Genomic DNA, 8,793 nt, shown 5'->3' on the forward strand with positions numbered 1-8,793 from the left:
AAACAGCCCAAGATGTGCAGCAAAATTAATTCGATTTGGGGACCCAGGATATGCAAGGCTATGTGACCTTGGACAGACCACTCAACCTATCTCAGTCTCTGTAAAATAGGGCAACAAAGTCCACTTCACATGGCCACTGTGGATCTCACAGCTCTAAATCCCTGTCTAGAAGGAAGAAGATCATGGTTGATGCTTCATGATTTCAACCTACCTAAATGATGGGGATCCAACTAGTCCATTCTAAAGGAGATCAATCCTGGGTGTTCTTTGGAAGGACTGATGCTAAAGCTGAAAGGCCAATACTTCGGCCACCTCATGCGACGAGTTGACTCATTGGAAAAGACTCTGATGCTGGGAGGGGTTGGGGGCAGGAGGAGAAGGGGACGACAGAGGATGAGATGGCTGGATGGCATCACCGACTCGATGGACATGAGTTTGAGTGAACTCCGGGAGTTGGTGATGGACAGGGAGACCTGGCGTGCTGTGATTCATGGGGTCGCAGAGAGTCGGACACGACTGAGCGACTGAACTGAACTGAACTGAAGAGTTCCTGAAAACGTTCTAGTGGTCCTACATCCTACACAAGAACAAGAGCAGACTCGCCTGCCCCCTGCTGGTGAGTGGCGGTACTGCGCATTATCTTCCTCTTCAAGCCTCTGGCGGGCTACAGTCCATGGGGGTCACAAGAGTTGAACAAGACCTAGCGACTAAACAACAACCCCAAAGACTGTTCTATATGCCTATGTCTCTTTTGCAGTCTCGTATACCGGGTTCAGGTTACCATCTTTCTAAATTCCATATATATGCGTTAGTATACTGTATTGATAGGCATATAGAACAGTCTTTGGGACTCTGTGGGAGAGGGTGAAGGTGGGATGATGGGGGAGAACGGCATTGTAGCATGTATATTATCATAACTTACCAGTCCAGGTTCGACGCATGATACAGGATGCTTGGGGCTGGTGCACGGGGATGACATGGAGGGAGGATATGGGGAAGAGGGAGGTGGGAAGGGGGTTCAAGAAAGAGAACACATGTACACCCGTGGCGGATTCATGTCAATGTATGGCAAAACCAATCAATATATTAATGTAAGGTAATTTGCCTCCAATAAAATAAAAATAAATAAACAACAACCCCAAAGTTTGAGGTCTCCTTCCCACTCTAGCAAGTATTTGCCTCGTTCAGTCTCAGGGTTGCACAGGTAGCCTCATGGGTGATTAGCATTCTCAGACAAAGGCTCAGTGGGATCAGTCCCATTTTACACACACACACACACACAAAAGGGTTGGGGGTAGAGTGTTCCCTGTGTCTCTAAGACTAGAGGATATTATACTGGAAAGTGCACTGGCTTTGAAGTCAGACAGGCTTGAGTCTGCAGATCTGTGCCCTTTCCAGCCGAGCCACTTTGGGTTCTTCATTGGCACTTATTGAGAGCCACTTGGTTGCCTATTTTCTGAGGCCACTTGATCTTTTAAGAAAATACCAAAATATTAAGAGAAGTAGAAATACATTAGCTGAGACTTTTGAGTTCAGTAGGAGGAGAAGGTGGGATGATTTGAGAGAATAGCATTGAGAGATGCGTTCAGTTCAGTTCAGTTCAGTCGCTCAGTCGTGTCCGACTCTTTGCGACCCCATGAATCACAGCACGCCAGGCCTCCCTGTCCATCACCAACTCCCGGAGTTCACTCAAACTCATGTCCATCGAGTCGGTGATGCCATCCAGCCATCTCATTCTCTGTCGTCCCCTTCTCCTCCTGCCCCCAACCTTTCCCAGCATCAGAGTCTTTTCCAATGAGTCAACTCGTCGCATGAGGTGGCCAAAGTATTGCAGTTTCAGCTTTAGCATCAGTCCTTCCAATGAACACCCAGGATTGATCTCCTCTAGAATGGACTGGTTGGATCTCCTTGCAGTACAAGGGACTCTCAAGAGTCTTCTCCAACATCACAGTTCAAATGCATCAATTCTTCAGCGATCAGCTTTCTTCACAGTCCAACTCTCACATCCATACATGACCACGGGAAAAACCATAGCCTAGACTAGACGGACCTTGGTTGGCAAAGTAATGTCTCTGCTTTTTAATATACTATCAAGGTTGGTCATAACTTTCCTTCCAAGGAGTAAGTGTCTTTTAATGCATTACCATATGTAAAATAGACAGCCAGTGGGAGTTTGATGTATGACCCAGAGCATCCAAAGCTGGTGCTCTGTGACAGCCTAGAGGGAAGGACCTGGGAGGGGGTTACAGGATGGAGAGGAACCATGTATGCCTATGACCGATTCATACTGATGTATGGCAAAAACCATCACAATATTGTAAAGTAATTATCCTCCAATTAAAATAAATAAATTATATATCTATATATATACATATATATGTATACTAAGACCAACAAACAATTTCCTTTTGCTAAGAAGGTTGTCACTCCATCATTGTGGAAAACAGAACAAATTTCTCACAGCCATCTTATAGACACAAATGAAGTTAAGGCCTAGAGAGATTAGCTAAGCTCTCCAAAAGCAGCAGGTTTATTTTTATTTCTATTGTTATTGTTGTTTAACAGTGGTCATCACCTTAAACTCAAGGAAAAACCCATAATGTTACAGGAGGGGTGGGTAGGTGCAGAAATAGGAAGCAGAAGGAAAAGCCAGGAATCTGTTTCCCATAGAAGAAGGCAGTTCTATTCCAGGGGACCCCCAAGAGAGTCTCTGCTGCTGCTGCTGCTGCTGCTGCTGCTAAGTCGCTAGCTAGGGACTAACACAGACTGAGCCCCCACCCACGAAGTATCAGCCAAGCAGTTTTAATCTGAGGGTACCCTGTGTCTTTATCCATGGTGACATTCAGCTCTCATTTCCCCATTCACTCACGCAAGCTATTAAACAACTACGACACTCAGGAGCTCAGCTAGACACAGAAGACACGAGAGTGAATGGCACACAGGCCTTAGCCCTTTCTAAGTCCAACTTCCAGCGGGAGGACAGTTAAGTAGACCCACAATACTTTTAGTCCATTAATCATGCCGCAAATGTTTATTGATCCCTTAGAAGCTGAGGCTGTATTACGAAATATGACAGAATGCAGTCTGTCCTCAAAAGCTCACAGGGAAATTAGAGAAATAAGTCAAAATCCAACACAACTCAAGAAACATAGCTCCCAGGGTCTCAAATGAGGGCATTTCTGCCTTGGATGACTGAGGAGGGATGGACAGGGATGAACAGCACATTCAAAGCACAATTAGAGGCACTGACCTGAAGGGTCGGTAAGTTCAGGGGAAAGTTATGTCGGCTGAGCCAGGAGAGAAACAAGGGGATGAGGAAGGCAGTGGACGCGGGCTAGGGGAGCTGAGCGCGCAGAGAAGGGCCTAGAAGGGCCTGCTGTGCCAGGACAGGATGTGTCAACTTCCTCCTGTGGGTAAAAGGAAACAGCAAGGCCTAACAGAGTGTTTTTTGTTCCTTTGCTTTCCTTTTGTTTCTAAGAAAGGTTATATCATCCCTAGGATGAGAAATGAATAGCCAATAATATGACTCATGAAGTACTTGGGTGAGAAATGATGACATTAACTCAGGCCTTGGCACGAGAAAGTAAGGGAGTAGAATCAGGAGACATTTCTGAGCTCAAAACCAGAAGACTTGCAGCTCATTGCTGGTAAATACCAGTTCCTATTTGTTGAGGCTTCTTATGCTCTTGGTTGATGTTAGCACTCCAGCTGCATTACCTCGTTCAGACCTCACAGTAGCTTAGAAGTCGTGCACTAGTATATTCTGTTTTGCAGATCTGGGAACAGAGGTTTAGATTTGGCTCCAGCTCTGTCCAGCGTATATGTATTGAACCAGTAACAATACTGCCTCCCACAGTGGATGTGGGTGGGAAAGAGGAGGAAACAGTGATAAGGATTTTCCGGCTTGTAAAAGGCTTTGGGAAAGAAGGTGCATTCACTGTTGGGCACAGGCCAGCACATGTGTGCACCTGGAGCTCAGCAAAGGATCTCGGCTGGACCCGTAGGATTAAGCTTTCTCAATAGAGAAGAGGTTAAAACTATGACAACAGGTGAGCTAGCCTGTGGAACAAGAGAGGAAATAGACAAGAAGGACCAGGACAGAACTCTGGAGAACGTTGATATTTCAAGCAGCCAGAGGACAGGACCCCGCGGAGGAGGAGGGTAAGAGGTGGTCAGCGAAGCAAGAGGAAACACAGAAGTGTATCCCCTTACTGGGACTCTCGTCAGTTTGGGTTTTCTTTGCCAAGGAAAGTTTGCTATAATCTGCAAACCTGGATTTCAGAATACAATTCCAACTATCAATCAAGTGAACAAAAAACACACTTGGCCTGTAAGTCCCTTGATGTTTCTCTGTTACTCCCAAGATAAAATTTCAGTGAAAACATTGAAATTACACCATTGTAGGGCTGATCTCAGAAATGCCACCTTCCATACTTCCCCTTTCATAAGAGCTTTGATTTCTGTTCTTAGGACCAACCCCCAAAAATGACAAAAATAAGTCTCCCCTGGTACCACATTTAGTCATTGGTATAGAATGCTGTCAATATGTGCTTCAAAGCCAGAAATACAATGTTTTCCTCAAACACAGAAAAAAAAAATGTCTGTGTTCACAAATGTTGGGACTATCTATGTAGAAAATCCCAAAGAATTGACCCAAGAAAATAAATAAATAAGCATAGCATAGTCACAGGATATAAGGCTAATATACAAAAGCTAATTGCTTTCCTATACCAGAAATGAAATGAAAATTGAATTTTACAATAGCAGCAAAATGGAGAAATCATTTAATTATAAATCTACTACGTAGGCATAGGATGTACATGCAGAAAACTGCACAACTCTGATGAAGTAAATCAAAAAATGACCTCAATAAATGGAGAGACATTCTGTGCTTATAGATTAGAACACTGTTAAGATGTCTATCCTTCTCAATGTGATCTGTAGATTTAATACAATCCCAATCAAAATTCAGCAAGCTAGTTCAGATGTATTGCCAAACTGATTCTAGGGTTTAAACAGAAAGGCTGAAGACCCAGAATAGTCAACATAATAGTGAAGATGAATGAGGTTGGAAGAGTTACACTACCTAACTTCAAGATCTGATATAAAGCTACAGCAATCAAGACCGTGTGGTACTTGCAAAAGAATGGATACATAGATCAATAGAACAGAAGACAGAGCCTAGAAGTAGACCCACGCAGGTATAGTCAGCTTACTTTTAATAAAGGAATAAAGACAATTCAATGAACAAGAGATAGTCTTTTAAAGAAATTGTGCTGGCACCATTAGATAGTCTATATGCAAAAAAAAAAACCTAACCTAAATACAGACTTGACACCTTTCACAAAAATAACTCAATATGAATCCTCGACCTAAATGTAAAATGTGAAGCTATAAACCATCTGGAAGAAAATAAAGAAAACAATCTGTATGACTTTGGGTTTGGCAATTTATTTAGACATGACATCAAAAGCACAATTCACAGAAGAAAAGTTGAAAACTGGACTTCATTAAAATAAAAAATTTCTACTTGAAGAAATGGGCTTCCCAGGTGGCCCTAGTGGTAAAATACCTGCTTGCCAATGCAGGAGACCTAGGAGATGAAGGTTCAATCTCTGGGTTGGGAAGATTCCCCTGGAGAAGGGCATGGCAACCCACTCCCGTATTCCTCCCTGGAGAACCCCATGGACAGAGAAGCCTGGGGGGCTACAGTCCATGGGGTCACAGAGTCGAACATGACTGAGCGACTTAGCACTCTGTGAATGACAACGATAAGAGAATGAAAAGACAAATCCCACACTGGGAGAAAACATTTGCAAGCCATATATCTAATAAAGGACTCATACTCAAAATACCCAAAGAACTCTTAAAACTCAACAAGAAAACAAACAATCCATTTTAAAATGGGCAAAATACCTAAACAGACATTGCATGCACTAAAAAAGAGATACAGATGATGAATAAGCATATGAAAACATGCTATCATTTGTCATTAGGGAATGACAAGCTAAAATAATAACAATGTATCACTACACATCTAATGGAATGCCTGCTGCTGCTGCTGCTAAGTCACTTCAGTCATGTCCGACTGTAGTCCATGGGGTCGCTAAGGGTCGGACACGACTGAGCGACTTCACTTTCATTTTTCACTTTCACACATTGGAGAAGGAAATGGCAGCCCGCTCCGGTGTTCTTGCCTGGAGAATCCCAGGGACGGGGGAGCCTGGTGGGCTTCCGTCTATGGGGTCACACAGAGAATGGAATGCCTAGAATCCAAAAAACTAAGCTGGTGAGGATGTGGAGCAATGGGAACTTTCACTCATTGTTCAGCGTATTGGGAACACAAAACGATATAGCTCTTTTGGAAGATGGTTTGGCAGTTTCTCACAAAGTTAGGGCTTCCCTTGTGGCTCAGCTGGTAAAGAATCTGCCTGCAATGCCGGAGATTTGGGTTTGATCCCTGGGTTGGGATGATCCCCTGGAGAAGGAAAAGGCTACCCACTCGAGTATTCTGGCCTGGAGAGATCCATGGACTGTATAGTCCATGGGGTTGCAAAGAGTCGGACACGACTGAGTGACTTTCACTCACTCTCTCACTCACAAAGTTAAGCTTGGGCTTACCATATTATCTGGCAATCACTTATCTAGGGATCTATCCAATTGATTTGAAAACATATCCAAACAAAAACTTTCATGAAAATATTTGTAGCAGTTTTGCTCATAATCAGCAAAAACTAGAAGCAACCAAGATGTCCTTCAATAGGCGAATAGTTAAACAAACTGTGGGATGTCCATACAATGGAATATTATTCAGCAATTAAAAAGAAATGAGCTATCATGTCAGGAGAAGACATGAGTGACCCTTAAACATATTTTAATAAGGGAAAGAAGCAGTGGGAACAGTTTCAGAGGAAAGAGCGAGGAGTTCAGATTTAGACATCAAAGTTGTCGATGCTACTAGAGATTCAAGTGGAGATACATGCAGTTAGAATTTGAACCTAGTCTTAAGGAAAGGTGTTTATTCTATAAATTATAAATTTGGGAGGTATAGGTGATGAGTTAAAAGAAGAATTCCAAAAGAGCATTACCAGGAGGAGACAGAGAAGAAGCAGAGAGCTGGGTCTTGATAGCAGAGGGGACTCATCACCTTCTGAGGCTGATGTGAAGGAAGAAAAAATGTGAAAAACAGTAGGTGGGAATGTGGTTGCAAGAACACTTTTTGCAAGGTCACAGGAAGTTGAAAGATCTCTTGCAGGATGGGCCCCAGTTTTCTCTGCTGAGAGTAAAAGGATGGGGATGGAAGCCTGGGGAAGGAAGTGAAACATGGGAGTATTTGTGACGACAGTGTGAGCAGAAGCTGACCAAGAGCAAGTAGGAAATTTGTCTCAAGGCAGTGCTGGAAACCCCTCCAGGAGCTTGGGCAGGGCTCCTCTCCAACCTCCAGGTCTCAGGACATGCTGTCTTGCCACTCCGCATCCTGATGTGCCAAGATTGGTCTTACAACCAGAAGAACCAGGACTCCAACACCCAACACACCTGTGCAACCAGCACTTGCGTTTCCAGCCCTCTTCCCTTCCTTCCTGCACCTGCGCCAGCTGGGCAACCTGCCTCCTCACCCAGCAGGCCCAGGCATTCAGCCCTGGCCAAGATGCACCAACTCCACACCCACCAGGGACTCCCCATGCCCCAGCTCCAACCAGGGAGTCACCTACTGGCCCAACCAGAGCAGAACTCCAGTTCCCTTCTGTTGCGGTTTCTTCATGCACCTTCCCCCGCCAAGAACCTCTGGAATTAGAACCTTTGCTGGGACCCTTAGACCCCAAAACATCTCAGATCTGGAAAATGCCCAGGTCATCTGATTCAACCCTACAGTCACAAAAAAGATACTGAGGACATTCATTCAGTCCCCTGGCATTTATTAGGCTACTATTATGTGCCAGGGGTACACCAGGGAGGTCCCTGCCCTCATAAAGCTAACATCCAGTGAGGAAGATGGGTATAGAACAAATAACAGTAGAATTAAACATTCAGTTCTGAATGGTGCAGTGCTGGAAAAGGGCAAGTTTCTGAATGAGTGTATAGCTCATGGGGAGCGGGGGTGGGGGAGGGTTTCTCTCTGAAGGCATGATATTTAGACTGGGAGCTGAAGGATGAATAGAATTTGATGGAGGGGTGGAATGGAGAGGGCAGGGAGGACATTTTAGACAGAGTTAAGCCCTGAGGTCCATACCCCATGACCACCTCACGTCAGTTCCCTGATGGGTCTCCTCCCTTACCTTGTTCGCACCTATCTCCTGATGAAGACCTCCCTAAGCTGAGGGTTAGGGGGGTGGCAGGAAGGTAATATTGGTTGCCTTTAGCTTGCTCAGTGTGAGAGCTTAGATTAGTCACTAAGTCGTGTCTGACTCTTTTGCAACCCTGTGGACCGTAGCCCACCAGGCTCCTCTGTCCATGGGATTTTCCAGGCAAGAATACTGTAGTGGGTTGCCATTTCCGTCTCCAGGGGATCTTCCTGACCCAGGGATCAAACCTGCATTTCCTGCATTGCAGGCAGATTCTTTGGTAAAGAATGGGTATTTTATACGTCAGCCTATGTGTAACGTTGCAACTTCTCCCTTTTTCCTTTAAATACTAATCTAGAAATTTTCATTATTACCTAAACTTGACAGGGTATAAAACCAAGATGATTAAATAAGTATCGTTGGATTCACAGGAACTAGAATCTAAGCCAAGATTTCCTGTGATTTTTAAGCAACAGCATGCCTTTAACTTCCTCAAACACTAGAAGTGTAC

This window comes from Moschus berezovskii, chromosome 4, assembly GCF_049115385.1.
Source record: "Moschus berezovskii isolate FMDL1 chromosome 4, NW_MosBer_1.0, whole genome shotgun sequence".
In the NCBI taxonomy this organism is placed as follows: domain Eukaryota; kingdom Metazoa; phylum Chordata; class Mammalia; order Artiodactyla; family Moschidae; genus Moschus; species Moschus berezovskii.